The 14478-nt window shown below is 39.9% G+C and overlaps 1 pseudogene across 1 annotated transcript; it reads right to left on the bottom strand.

Moving 5' to 3' along the window:
• Positions 1 to 2326: 2326 nt before the first annotated feature.
• On the bottom strand, positions 2327 to 14198 carry LOC308640115 (rho-related GTP-binding protein RhoC-like; annotated as a pseudogene). The gene is made up of 4 exons: positions 14136 to 14198; positions 3794 to 3914; positions 3398 to 3528; positions 2327 to 2544 (listed from the first exon to the last, which is right to left on the bottom strand). The product of its transcript is annotated as a rho-related GTP-binding protein RhoC-like (transcript).
• Positions 14199 to 14478: the final 280 nt, after the last annotated feature.

Here is a 14478-nt window from a genome sequence, read left to right as displayed (position 1 = left end):
TTGCACACATTTTCTAGACACTTAAAATCATTAAATAGATTTAAGTTTTATTTTTTTCTGAAAGAAGTGATAATAATTTGTTACATTTGTTCTTGCATAAACATACCTTTATATAATTTTATATGATATTTATGCATTATTCCACTTTGAATTTTTTTGTCAAAAGAGCTGAAATATAGAAGCATAGTCCAATGTAATTTATTTAGAAAAAATAAACTTTCTTTCTTTTTGAGAGGGAGATAAAGAGAAGTTTTGGAAAATGAAATAAAACCAGAGATTTGCAGACTAACAAACTGATTTTTAACTATGATTTCTCAGGATTATAACATAGAATATTTATTTTCATGGTTTCTTGATACTGACTATACTGGTTTTATTTTTTCTTATAAAAATTTTAGGAGAATCCTTTATGGACTCTGTATGCAGAAAAGTTTCTGAAGATTTGAAGTGGTAAAGGTTTTCTACTTTATTTTGTTGTAAAACAAAGATATGTAAATTATTTGAAATTGCTGAAACTCAAGTATGTTATCCTTAAAAGAATATGAAATCAATTGTAGGAGTTTATCCTGTTTCATGCAGTCACAGTTACTAATAAATAAAAGTAACATAGTTTTCTTGTTTTAGATATTTTAAATTATTTTTGTAAATCTAGAAGATTTTTAATGATATTCAGTTTTTTTACTGTTTGTTTTGCTAGTAATAATTTACATGTATATTGTATTTGTAGAAAGAGGCTTGATTTAAGGGATAATAAAGTCAGCAGAGTAGTGTAAAATAACTGTTTTATTAAATGTATTTAAACTGTATTTAAAGATTTAAATGCTTGATGATGCTTTCTCTAGTAACAAAAAATTGAGGGAAGAATTAAACAATGCAGTTTTAATTTATCTTTTTGGATATTCTTAGCAATCAGAAGCATGTGGTGAGGAGCCAGAAGACAGAGAAGATTGAGCAACCAAGGCTCAGATGTGGTAGGACCCAGGCCTGGCCTCCAGCCTGCGCTGGTACTCCTCATCCAGGCCTGCACAACTCTGTGTGCCAACACCTCTGTACCCCACAGATTCCTGGAGTTCTGTAAAGAAAACGGATGGTATACAGGGTGTCCCTTTCCTGCCAAACTGGACCTACAGAATGGACAGAACTTACTTCAAGATCTGAGCAAGCTCAGCCCCTCTACCTTAGGTATGGCTGGGCCAGGGTGGGCCAGGCAGGGGACAGTGGTGGAAGAGAAGGTAAAGAAGACAAAGCATACCTCCTTTCTTTCTAGGGCCCCATGGTCATGACTACCTCTCCCAGGAGTGGGAGAGTGAAGGGGGCCTGTCCCTGCAAGTGGAGCCCGAGTGGATGAATGAGCTCTGAAGACACAGCTGCCTGCCTTCTCACACCAAGCCAAGCCTTAGCCTGCTGCACCCAACCCTGAACCAGAACCCAGCTGAGCTGCCCCTCTAAGGGACAGGAAGGCTGGGGGATGGTGTTTACAACCAAGCCTTTCCACCCCTTCCACTGCTGGGGAGAATGACACATCAAGCTGCTTGTTAGCATTGTTATGGGGGAAGGGGAAGGAAGAAAAACTCTGAAAACAAAAAATATTGTTCTATGCAAAAGCCTCTTGATCGTGTTTCCTCATCTTGGCCCCAGCTTCCTGTGTCCCCAAGCTGACCTGCAAGAGGGTGAGACTGTCACACCCTGTCCAGGGCCACATCTCCTCACAGCCTCCATGTCCAGGGGAGGAAACTCAGTGGGAAGCCACCCACTGGTTTCTAAGTTTAGCCCAGGCTGGAGACCATGCCCCTCACCCGCCTCCCAGGCTAAGCCAGGCATGACCTCATCTCTGCTCTAAGACTCCACCCTTCCACCCTAGTCCTGCCTTTGCCAACAGGGGGCCAGTCTGGCAAGCAACTTGGAAATGAAGAGAGAGATGGAACTCTGGGCTTGTAGCCAAGATAGGAATCAGACAAAGGAAATAGGAAGCTGCCACACACATGTTGGAACCTGTGGCCTTTATTCATGCCCCCCACAAATTGCAGTCAGAGAGAAGGCCCAAAGTAAAACCCCCAATCTACCTACCCTAGAAATGCTCCTCTGAGCCAGAAGTATATAAAGTGCTAGTGTGTGACCATCCTCTGGGGAGGGCCAAAGGGAGTAAGAGCCCTACCCCTGGACTGCTCAAGAAGGGCAGGCCACAGGCCCAGCTCCCAGAGGACAGGGAGGGAGGGCAGGCCTGCCACCACTCTGGGGGCTAGGGAAATGATGCAATCCTGGGCATGAGGGAACTGGAAAAAGGAGCCTTCAGCATGGAGTCCTAAGGGTGGAGCTCAAGGGCAGGTGGGTGATCCCTAAACCCCTGTGAAGGAAAAGGGCATCAGGAGCCATGGGGATCTCAGAGAATGGGACAGCCCCTCTGGCACTTATTCTTGTGGACCTGGAGGCCAGCTTGAGTGGCCATCTCAAAAACCTCCTGCAATCCCTCATAGGTTTTGGCAGAGCACTCAAGGCACTGATATGATTTGCCATATCCCGGCCTTCTTCAGATCGGACAGGTTCCTGAGAAGACAGAAGATAAGGCAGAGGAAGCTGTTGGTTAGGTGCACCTCTCACCAAATCACCCATAAGTATAGTAACTATAACAAATACCTCCTCCAGCCTTGAACCCACAAAGCATCCAGGCCCCAGCTGCCCCAGGCAGGGATCTAAACCTCATGTTTACATTCAAAGTTGTCCCCAGACTAGCCCCTCCTCTCCCACCTAGTTGCAGACCCTATGGTCCACATATGTTTTGCCTGAATGTGTGTTGGCTACCTCCTAAATGACTACTTTCTCCATCATCCCCCCAACCCATCCTCTGCCTGCTGTCCCCAGTTTAAAACCTTGCCTTATATAATTATCCTCTCAAGATAGTCTCTATTCCATACCCTGGCAGCTTCCTATAATAAACTCTTCCTCTGGTCAGTGGGCCACTTAGTGAGACCCTGAATAAGTCAGCTCCCCCACCCCCTAAGCCTTTCTTCAGCCATTGATGATGCCCTTCCTCCCCAGGTACACTGATGGCACAGTCTGCATACCCTAAGTGAAACATAAGCTGTCTCCCCGTGGACAAGGACTTCCTTATTCATTTTAGTAGCCCCAATTCCAAAGACAGAATAATAAACTGGAATAAATTAAAATGCCAAGTGACCTTGGACAAGTCACCCACTTCATTCTATGATCATCTGATTTGATACTGAGGTTCCTTCTGGTTCTTAGCAGGGCACACACATGGGAGAGGAGGAGGTAGATATCACTATGACTGCTTAACACAGGACAGTTGGCTGAAGAGAGAGCTCCTTTCTGCCCCAGACTGCAACCCCTCAGAGGGCACCTTCCTCCCCAGGGTTCCCCATCAGGCAGCCCCACCCACCTGCTTCATCTTGGACAGCTCTCTCCTGGTATGCTCATCTTGCCTCAAGTCCTTCTTATTCCCCATTAGGATGATGAGCGCATTGGGGCAGAAGTGCTTCACCTACAGGGTCCACTTCTCAGGAATGTTTTCTGCACAGACATGTCCCAATAGGTACCTCAGTTTAAGCATGTGAGCACTGGTCTTCCTTCCCATAGCAGTCTAAGGCTGATGGTCTCCTTCATACCTCAAAACCCCGTCCCTTGTAGCATATCCTCCCCCAAGCCCTTCCAAACACCGGAGATGCCACAACAAAGGAGCCAGCAGAGCCTGTGTGGCCCTTGTGACTCCATCCCCACAGCCTCTGAAGATGGCTGACTCCAAAGCGTCTCCACCCTCTCTCTCCAAAGTCCTCACCCAGGCTGTCGGAGCTGTCAATGGAGAAGCACATGAGGATGACATCTGTGTCCAGATAGGAGAGAGGCCGAAGACATTTATAGTCTTCTTGCCCTGCTGTGTCCCACAAAGCCAGCTCCACCTGATAAATGGGCAATACATAGCTGACCCCAAGGGCCCCAACCTACTACCCAGAGATCCTCTCAAACCACTAGTCCTACTGTGTGCAAGGCACCATATTAATCACAGTCATAACAAACTCAATTGAGTTTTTCTTTAAAGTTCTAAGATGTAAACTGGGTGTACTGCTGCATACCTATAAACCAGCAATGTGGGAGGCTGAGGCAGAAGAATCGCCAAGTTCAAGGCCATCCTGGGGAACTTAACAAGATGCTGTCTCAAATTGTTTAAAAAAGTAAAAAGGACTGGGGATATAGTTCAGTGGCAAAGTGCTGCTTTTAACACTCCTGAGGAGACTTCTAAGGAGTCTCCACAAGCCTAGCACTCGAAACAACTGCAAGCAGAGGATGAGCATTTTGGGAGCTGGCTACTACAAAGTTAGGAAAAAAAATGCCTAGTGCCTAAGGTCAAACCAAACTGGAGGAGCTGATCCTGTGGGTGAAAGATAAGATTAAGGGACTCCCAGCCACTGCCAGAGCCATTTAGCTCTGGGGAGTTCCCTGGGTCCTTATCTGCATCTTAAGGATTAAGCCACCTTTGTTTACTTAAAAAGAAGAGACACTGAATGCAGTAAAGTCAGTCACACTGAGACCTTTGATTTTGCACCTATAGTTGCCCCTATGTGAGAACATCTGGTCCACTCATGAAAAATCTAAGGTGCCACTGATAGGAGTCATAATTAAATGGAAGTTCAAAACCCGGAGAGATTTTTTTCTTATCCAGTCTGTTTTAAAGGTTATTATAGATTGTTTCTTGGGGATAATCTAGGCTAAATGTGTGTCTAAGAGATGTTTCATTGTAACATCTGGTTTCTAAATGAGTTTGAAACATTGCATAATCTTGCAGTTAAAAGTTGGGGTTAGGTAATTGATTAGTTTGATTTCAGATAATTCATGCCAGAGAACTTAAATACTTAGGATAGAAAATTAAAAGAACTCTACTTCTAAGTTGGCAAGTAACTCCCAATCATTCAGTTTTATTTTTTCATCAATTTTTGAACTGGGTAGCCTAAGGAGATTTCACTGGGTATACAGTGCATTGATTTGGGCAAGGATAGTAAATTATGATTTAGTATCTGTTTCTCTGTGTGTAAGATTTAGGAAAAAAAAGTGTTGAATTAAAACGTTGGTCTGGCTTATTGAAATGACATTAATTAGTAGCAGTCTTGGGAATTTTCAAAGCCTAATTTCAGATATGCATGGTAGTGTGTGGTTCTTTCTAAAATTTTTTAGGCAAATTTAATGTAACTTAATACTACTTTAGAAACTTCAGAACAAAGAAAGTAGCTTAATGATCCTGAAGGAACTTCTTCTGATGGTGGCTTTTATATTATCAAGAAAGATCCTATTTTCAGTTTTGTGTGAGCAAGTTTTTCTAGTGTAGGAAGGTACAAAGATGAAATTTTGTAAATTGTATCTTAAACTTTTACCATATTTTCAACTTCCAAACCTGAAAAATGTGACTTATGGTTAAAATGCCTTAGGCGTGAAGTTTCTGCTCAGAATTCCAGGTTTCCCAGTTCCTTCCAGACCTCAGCCAGGACTTAAATTGATATGCAAATAGAAGAAGCCTGGAGCACTCAGTAGGAGACAGATCTGAGGCCCAAGGGAAAAAAAAGGGTAAAAGTGTCTTTTTACCTGAACTCAAACTAGACCAAACCAAGAAGTAAATTGTATGGTATTTACTAACTACTGGCCAGTCATCTTTTTTTAGGACTCTTGCTTTTTCTTAGATTCTGTATTTTTTTTTTGAGCTCGTGATTTTTATCCTACAGACAAGTTAGTGTTTTTCTGATAAGTTCTATTTTTGATCAACTGGAGTTTTTTTTTTAAACATTGCAATGAGATTTCACCTGAGAAAGCTGCAAGACCTTTTGTGTTATGTGTTACTCTTGTTATGTGTTGTATGTCGGTATGTCTGTATGTGTGTATGTCCATATATTATGCAGTGATATGACAATTAATAGATGAGGAGCGCTCACAAAAAATTAAAAATGGATCCAAATATCTTTGATTCACGTGATTCAAATGGCTCAATTCAAATTTGGTAAATAGATAAAAAAGGAGGTCTTAAATTAAGCTTATAAGTTTTTCTAGGTGTTCAAAAAAGCCCTAATAAAATGTTAAATCTGCTTAAATTAAAAAGTTTACAAGTATTGTTTCAAGATGTGAACAGAAGGAGGTTAACAGATAGAAAAGAGAAACTAGAAGGTTCTAGGTATGGATTTAATAGAGGGAAAATGTGTTTCTGGATAAGAGAGTCTATGTGATTAAGTAATTAAGAGGGTTTAAGTAAGTGATAAAAAAGGTCTGTACAAGTTGGTTATAAGTAAGTTTTTGAGCAAGTAATCTTTTTTTTTTTAAAGAGAGAGTGAGAGAAGAGAGAGAGAGAGAGAGAATTTTTTTAATATTTATTTTTTAGTTCTCGGTGGACACAACATCTTTGTTGGTATGTGGTGCTGAGGATCGAACCTGGGCCGCACGCATGCCAGGCGAGCGCACTACCACTTGAGCCACATCCCCAGCCCATTGAGCAAGTAATCTTAAAGAAATTAAGCAGCTAAACAAGAAATTAAGCAGTTAAACAAGTGCTGTTGTTTTAGAGAATTGTGCTATGTTATTTCTTTAAAAGCCAAACTTGGTTAGCATAAAATCATCAATGTAATTGTGATGTTACTAATGTGTTCATATCTTCCAGGTATACAAGTCTGTAAGGTAGAAGCTTTACAAGCTGGTGTTCTAAAGTTGTATGGTAATTTTAGGTTCAAAAAAAAAACATGTTGGAGATTCAATTATATCATTTGTGTTCTATAACTGGACTTGTTATCAGTAAGATATGTAAAGTTCTATGTTACTTTCTACACTGAGACACAATTTAAATGTATTTTTAAGTTAATGAGAGCCTAATCTGGGTAAAGGTTTTATTGTAAAACACAAAAGTGCTTTGCTACTTTCCTACAAGAGGTTAAAAGCTTTCAGCCTTTCTTTAATTCATGTTTTAGATGTGATATTATGTTGTGTTAGCTAATATTCATGTGAACTTGAGCAACAATTTATGTAGGCTTTGTAAAATGATGTCTAAAAAGCAAAGATCAGCTTCAGAACTATAGTATTTAAGATTTATGAGCCCCGCCTTACTTGAGATAAGGCTCTATGTACCATCTCACTGCAAGTGAAAGTGACTATGAAAAAAGTAGGCCAGATTCCAGTGCATTTAAAGTTGTGCCCAAAAGTTGGTTTTTGTCACGATTGCCAGGATATCAAACAGGGGATTATAATGTATAACTCTGCCAGAATTCAAGGTAGCTATTATGTAAACTAAATATGTTTTTATCCTAGTTAGTTTTGTTTTAAAGTTTGCTTTTAGATGGTCTAAGGATTGCATGTTAATTTTTTTAAGAGGTACTGCTTTAAGAACTCACAACCTGGGTTAACTTAAGATAAGGAGTTATCACCTACAGGATAGAGAGATAGACATAAAAGTTCAGCACCCTTAATATAAGGCTGTTGACTTATTTGCTAGATGTTTAAGATTAAGTTTTAAAATTAAAAATTTGGCTCTTGCCCTCTGAGTCAGTCTGAATCAGGGAATAGGGAACTTTTTCAAAGGGCTCTGCAACTCTAGGCCACATAACTTCCCGAGCAGGGAGATTAATGAGACCAGTGGAGGGCAGAAGGCCAATCAGTGCATTTGCTGTAAAGAGGAGGGTCATCAGAGAAGGGAGACATCCCTGATGCTTCTGAGGGAAGCCGTATGGTCAAGCAAGGCCTGGACCCATCCCAGCGCAAATGGCACTAGCAGAACTGAGAAGCTGCTGTGAAGTTCCCGAGGACTCCCAGGGGACTCAGCTGACTGTTAACAATAGGTAGAAACATAAATCAGTTTGACTTGCTTCATCTTAAACACTTAGCAAAGACAGTCAAAGCCAAAGCACAGCTGTTCCTGGACATCTTAAATGATAATAATAATTAAATGTAACTTCCATAAATAAGTAGACTGGAGGCTACAAAAGAGATTCTTAGACAGAAATGCCTGATAAATGTCAAAGGGACTGCTAGAGTAGTTTTAGTCTAAGGCCTTTATTTCTAACCAACGCAGGTAGACTTGATGTTTGCTAGTATGGTTATCCAGCCCTGAGTAGCAGAATTAAAGATTTTTCTATTAGACACAGAGGTCATACTAGTAAAAGGATTTTGCAGGATCAGATGGCATTAAATTATTAGACTATATCTTAAGGGAAAAGACATCTGTAACCCTAAATGTTGTGTTGACATCCCTGACATTTCTGACAATGTGACAAGTATCCTTAAAGATTTACATGCTCAGATGGAAGCCATGTCCTCAGCAACTTTGTTGTGAAAACAATATCTTAGCTCCTAGTTCCTGGTACTGCCTGATGGAAAACATTGTTAATCTTTGTCTTGGTCATTATACTCATTGGCATATTCCTGTGCTGTGGCATTTATTACTGCATCAATATGGTTCCAGTACTAATGAGTTCTTGTTTCTCTTATAGACCACCTATCACTCGAATGGCCTTCCAGCCTATTACTTCTCAATTGGACTTTTAGCATGAACCACTCGATAGACCCAATATTTTTTAAGGGGGACTCCAAACTGCTTGCCCCACACCGTCCCTTTTCATCCTGAAGAAGCCATAGAGATCCTCTTCGTCCCCCTTCCTCAGAGCAGTAAGGAGTTCCCAAATTAGAGGGGGGAATGAAGCCAGATTTAAAATTAGGTAGTTAGTGTAGTTAGATAAATCGGTCTAATACCGAGTGAAATCTAAAATGGAGGCCATGCTAAAACTGATTCCAGGAAACACAGGACAACCCATGGTAATCAGAAGGCAATATGCTCCACCGACAGAGATGAAAAATGAGACTCCCCAATAATTATGATTCATTACTTTTAAGATTAAAAGTAGTCAGAAAAAGGAGTGGGGAATGAAAGGGTAAAGTTTCTAAGCTGGAAACCTTGAATTAAAATGTAAAAGATTGGGTATTATTAAGTTCCTCTGTTACACCCAGATTCCTGAGATAGTTAAGACAACGCCCTACTGGCCATTCAGCCTAGGGCCCTGTGCAGTTTGTCACAGGGCCCGAACCAATCAGTTTGAATGTGTACCCAGTTTAGAAGTGACCAATCACACCTGCCCAGCCTGTTCCCGCCAATGAATGGACTAATCATGTATCAGAGTTGTTGTTCAATTTTCCCGCACCTCATGATGATTTGTTCTGATGTATGCAAAGCCCCCCGCCCTCTCCAAAAAGTGTACTTAAGCTCTGCTTGACCTCTGCTCTGGGCTCTGGGCTGCTCTCCCTTCTTGAGTGAGCACGGAGCCCCAGTGCGCTGGAACGGATTTCTAATAAATCCCCCTTGCCATTGCATGGAGCTAGTCTCTTGTGGTCTCTCCTTCTCTGACGCTTCGCCGGACCCTTACAAGGACAAGTGGGGTCCTTGGCATACAAGAATGATAAAAAATTCAGTGCACACCAACCAGAGACACAAATTTATTTAGGAAAACCGATAGATATCCAAGGGAGAATGCAAGGCATTTTCAGAGGGAGAAACAGCAACCCATTGGTTGCAATAGCTCAGAGCTAAAGACAGAAGACAGAGCCATTACAAAATTTCACACCAGTTTTTCTAGCTCTAGCTTACTTTCCTTGTGTCCTGTTACTTTTTTCAGACAAGAACCTGGGCCAAGGGCATGCGTGGATTGCCCAAGTGTTTCCTGTTTTGCATTTCAAATGTTCATGGGTGTTTCCTGCATTCCAGAAGTTCTTGGGCACTCTCTTTCTCACTCCCCCCCATTTCCCCAAACCTCCAGTACTGGGGATTGAACCCAGGGGTGCTTTACCACCAAGCTGCATCCCCAGTTCTTTTTATTTTTATTTGTTTTAATATGGAGACTGGGTCTCACTAAGTTGTTGAAGGTCTCCCTAAATTATTGAGGCTGCCTCAACTTTGCCATTCTTCTGTTACCAAAAATTTGCTTCTTGCCCCTGTTGCCAATACAATAATGAGACATGGCTTTTGAGGAAAAAAAAGGAAAAATAAATTTTATTGCTTTGTTAGAAAAGTAAAAACACAGGGAACTTCTGTCTCCAGAGTCTGATTCTACCAATCAGTGCGAACAGAGGATATTTGAAGGTGATTCAAAGGATACATTCTAGGTGTGTCCTAATAGGGGTCATAATTCACTTGTTAATTTGGGAGACTTCTTAGATCTTCTGGATCCAACTCCCAAAATCTGAATTACTTTATTCCTGAGATAGATGTGTGCTCAAGGATAGATAAATGGATTTAGGATGTGGAAGAAGGACAATCCTGTTTCCTCCAAGATTAGGGATAAAAAAAAATGTCCATTTAAAAATAAGCCTCGATGGCAGAAGCATGAAGTGGACCATTATACTCCTGCATGTCTCAATAGTCACAAATATGTGCCACCTGTCCATTTACATGCTTCTCCTTTGAGACTCAGTAGTAGTGAAGCCAGATATAAAATTAGGTAGTCAGTGAAGTTAGGTAAATCGGGTCTAATACCGAGTGAAATCTAAAATGGAGGCCATGCTGAGAATGACTCAGGGAAAACAGGACAACTCATGAAATGTTAATGAAGTCCCAAAAAGGCCCTAGGCCAAAGTCCACCTCAAAGAAATGTTAATGGAGCCCAGGAAACAGCCCCCAACAGATTTGGAGATAGCCGATCCCAGAGAAGTGATAAGCCCATCCCAAAAGTCCTTCCTTCCCGTTTGGCCCACCTGTGTCCTAACCCTTCCCACCTACATTTCATCACCAAAACTATAAAAAGGGGAAAAAACCGTGCTTCCACGGATTCCACCGCTTGGGTCCCCTTCTTCCTCCAGGAGAAGTCGAGAACAGCTTTTGTTAATAAGCTTATAATAACAAAGACTCAAGAAATTGTGGATATAGAAAAAAGAAAACCCTTGTACACTGTTGGTGAGAATGCAAGTTTAGGAAATGCATTTTTGAAAATAGTTAAACTCTAAACCATTTAAAACACAACTAACATATTACATGGTTAAATTGATTCTAGGTATAATTTCGAGGGGTTAGAATGAGGAAGTTAAAGAAATAACTGAATGCCCATTTTTTATGTAGCAGTATTGTCAGTAGTTAAGAAAAGAAATAAATTGTCTTGAAATGAAGGATGTACCAGATTTCTTTCAACAGCAGGGTATATAACTGCTCCTTTGATATCCTTCACACAATATTTCAGACTTTTTCTCTTGGCAAGAGAGGACACAGAGACTCAAATGAGCCAGCCCTCCAAAGTATGTAGACATGAGAACTGTGGATACCTCCCAAACTCCTGAGCCAAGAGAAGGTATGAAAGTGACACGAGGACACATTATCTTGTCAAGTTTACAGTGGGTAATCCAAAATTAAAGACTTTCCAATAAGGTATCTGTATCTAAGGAAGAAAAAGAGGGGCCAGGAATGAGCATTGTTTTACAAAGGGTCAAGTGAATCTTCTTTTTTTTTCTCTCATATACAATACCAAATGAAGAACAAAAAATTCTCATATAGAGTGCATCTAATATAGGAGAAAAATAATTACAAAATACTGCATCTATTTGAAATATACTATGAGGAATAGTTTATTTTATTGTGGAGTAATAAAGTTGGCATTGAGAATTTGAACAAGAAAATGAAAATATAGTATATATTCTGAGACCACAACAAAAAACTAAAGATAAGTTCCAGAACTCTGAATTTGAGGTCCTGCTTCTCACCTATATACCAGAAACACTTTATGAAGAGAAAAAAATCACTTGTATTTGAAATTCTCTCCTGATAATCACAGCAATCGTTACCACACAATCTGAGGAGATGCCAAGATGCCAGGACAAAAATATCCACATGGGCTTTGGGCCATGATTGAAGATACCATAAATGGAGAGAACAGAATTTCCAAAATTTTAGCTGCTGATATATTTTCCACTTGATGGGCCAACGGAGACTTAGAAATAAACTGCTCCACAAAAAGATTCATTTTTGCAGACAGTAGAAACTTTGCTGGGAAGTTCCCATCTACAAAAACCAGCCATAGCATTTGCGATTTGAAATTTCTTCTAATTTGTCTCCAATTCCAATCTGCAGGTGCAGTCTCAAAAATCTGCACAGCCACTATTCTCTGGTTTTTCATGGTGTCTTGCATTCTCCTTATAGTTTTTTTTTATCATCTGTATCACAGCAGAATTTGGATGTCCTGAGCATCAATGAGGAAGCCTAGGAATGGATCCCAAATAATGGTAATCTCCAGAGATGAAAACTGGATCTTACAGTGGAAACCACACCTTTCCCACTTGTTGTATATTGGACAGAACAGTTCTCATCCAAGAGCCTCTGGTTGGAAAAGACCTGCCCTCTGACTCTGAATCCACTCATCCTACTGTCCAAGTGACAGTAGATGGCATCAATCCCATAAATGAATGAGTCCACATTGAATCATGATTGGCAGGTTCTTGGGTGCATTTACTTTTCTTTTAAGGTGATTACATTTGAGTACAAATAGCAGCTTTTATAAAGGCAAAGTTTTCCTAATGTGGTGAAACCAAGCCTGGTAAAAGAATATTTAAATTCAGCCTTGTATATAGGAAGACATTATTGTATGTATTATATGCATACCTATTATTAATTATTGAAAACAATATAATGGGCAGTATTATTTTTTCATTTAACTTTCCTGATCTATTTTCTGAGAAGACAATCCAATATAAGTAAAATGTCAGGCAAAGGTGAAGTTTTAACATTTTTACTATTTACACTAAAAGAAAAAAAAATACAAGACACAGTTTAAATTCATTAGAATGACAAAACTGAAGATTATATCAAGAATTATAATTACATGACACCATGGCCTATGTAGCTTTTGTGATGGATTTGTGTAAAATAAAGAGAACAAATCTGAAAATTCAAGCTTTACTTGAATGAGAGAAGTGAAGAAATGGACTAAAATGGGAGATTAACTGAGGAGCCAGTTATTGAGGGAAGTTACAATCACCTCAGTGCAGAGAAACCTGGCTCCCTCACAGGCAGGTGGCCTCTTTACCCTGTCTTCATACCCAATTATCAAAATCCCATCAGTGATGAACTCCTTTCTTTCTTCTTAATTTTCTTTCCTCTGTCTTTTCTCCTACCTATTAACTCCCTTCATTTCATTCTAGAAAGAGTTGTCCCAATTCAGTCTCCATGTTTCCTTCTCACAACCAAAGCATTTAGAATTTTAACCTCACTGTGAGGTATATAAATTGATAATGGGTGTCTTACTCTGAGCTGTTTTCGGAGAAACATGGGATGTCATCAACTGGTTTGTTACAATTAGTTTCCACATAAAAAACCTGGGGTCACTTACCTTGGAAAATGAGAAGTACAATCAAAATTTTTATCCAGATGGAGCTTGTTTATAACTGAGAAGGAAAAAAAAGTTTTCTCTTTTCCACTGGGGACCCCCTCTTTGGCTACAGTAAGACAGGTACTCTCAAACTTCAGCTGTAACACCAAGATTACCAGTTTACTGAGATGAGCTACGGCTATTGGTCCCACATAACCTCATCCTGGAAGCCTCAGCTCCAAATCTGGGTAGAGAGGAAGCAGAGAAGGCTACTGGGTAGGTGCTGTAGGAAGGCATTTTCAAGTCTATTACTACATCATATCCAGCACATAGGTATTTATTTCCAATATGCTACAACATTTATTTGAATTAAAACTTAATCAAAGTGTTATAGTATTACTTTTTTATTATTATGATTTATAACATGAGCATATTATCTTACATAATTAAATCATCTTACAGAATTGTTTCATCATAATGACTCACAAGTAATAGAAATTCAAATGGCCAGTATATCTAGGCTTACATACTTATCTAAACCTTGAGATTTTCATGACTAAGGTTGTAACTCAGTGGCAGAGTGCTTACCTAGCACCTGTGAGGCACTGGGTTTGATCCTCAGCACCACAATTCCTCACATTTCTTTATTTTCTATTAGTTATAGGGACTTAAACTATGAAAGTGCTTAGTCTGCTAACTAAACTCTGAAGACCTTGATTCTTTTCCTTTTGCTTTTAAAAATCTACTATGTCCAAAAAAATAAGCCCACACTAGAGGAGCAGATGAATCAAAGTGCTCCATGTTATAATGATAGCTCACCTTCTTAAGTTCAGCAGTCTTCAGGTAACTCTTTCCACCTTCATGAATAAGATAAATCTTCATGAATAGATAAACCAGACTAATCATGATTTAATAAGTTGTTCAGTGATTCATACATGAATTATAAGTGGAAACCAGATTTCTATAACATGTTGTGAGAATATCCCTGAAAAACAGCATTTGCCTTTAAACAGAGAGGGGGAGAGAGAGAGAGAGAGAGAGAATTTTTAATATTTATTTTTTAGTTCTTGGCGGACACAACATCTTAGTTGTTATGTGGGGCTGGGGATATGGCTCAAGCGGTGGTGCGCTCGCCTGTCATGTGTGCGGCCCTGGTTTGATC

This window comes from Spermophilus citellus, assembly GCF_964194105.1.
Source record: "Spermophilus citellus genome assembly, contig: SCAFFOLD_259, whole genome shotgun sequence".
Classification (NCBI taxonomy): domain Eukaryota; kingdom Metazoa; phylum Chordata; class Mammalia; order Rodentia; family Sciuridae; genus Spermophilus; species Spermophilus citellus.
This window is presented reverse-complemented; position numbering and strand designations above follow the sequence as displayed.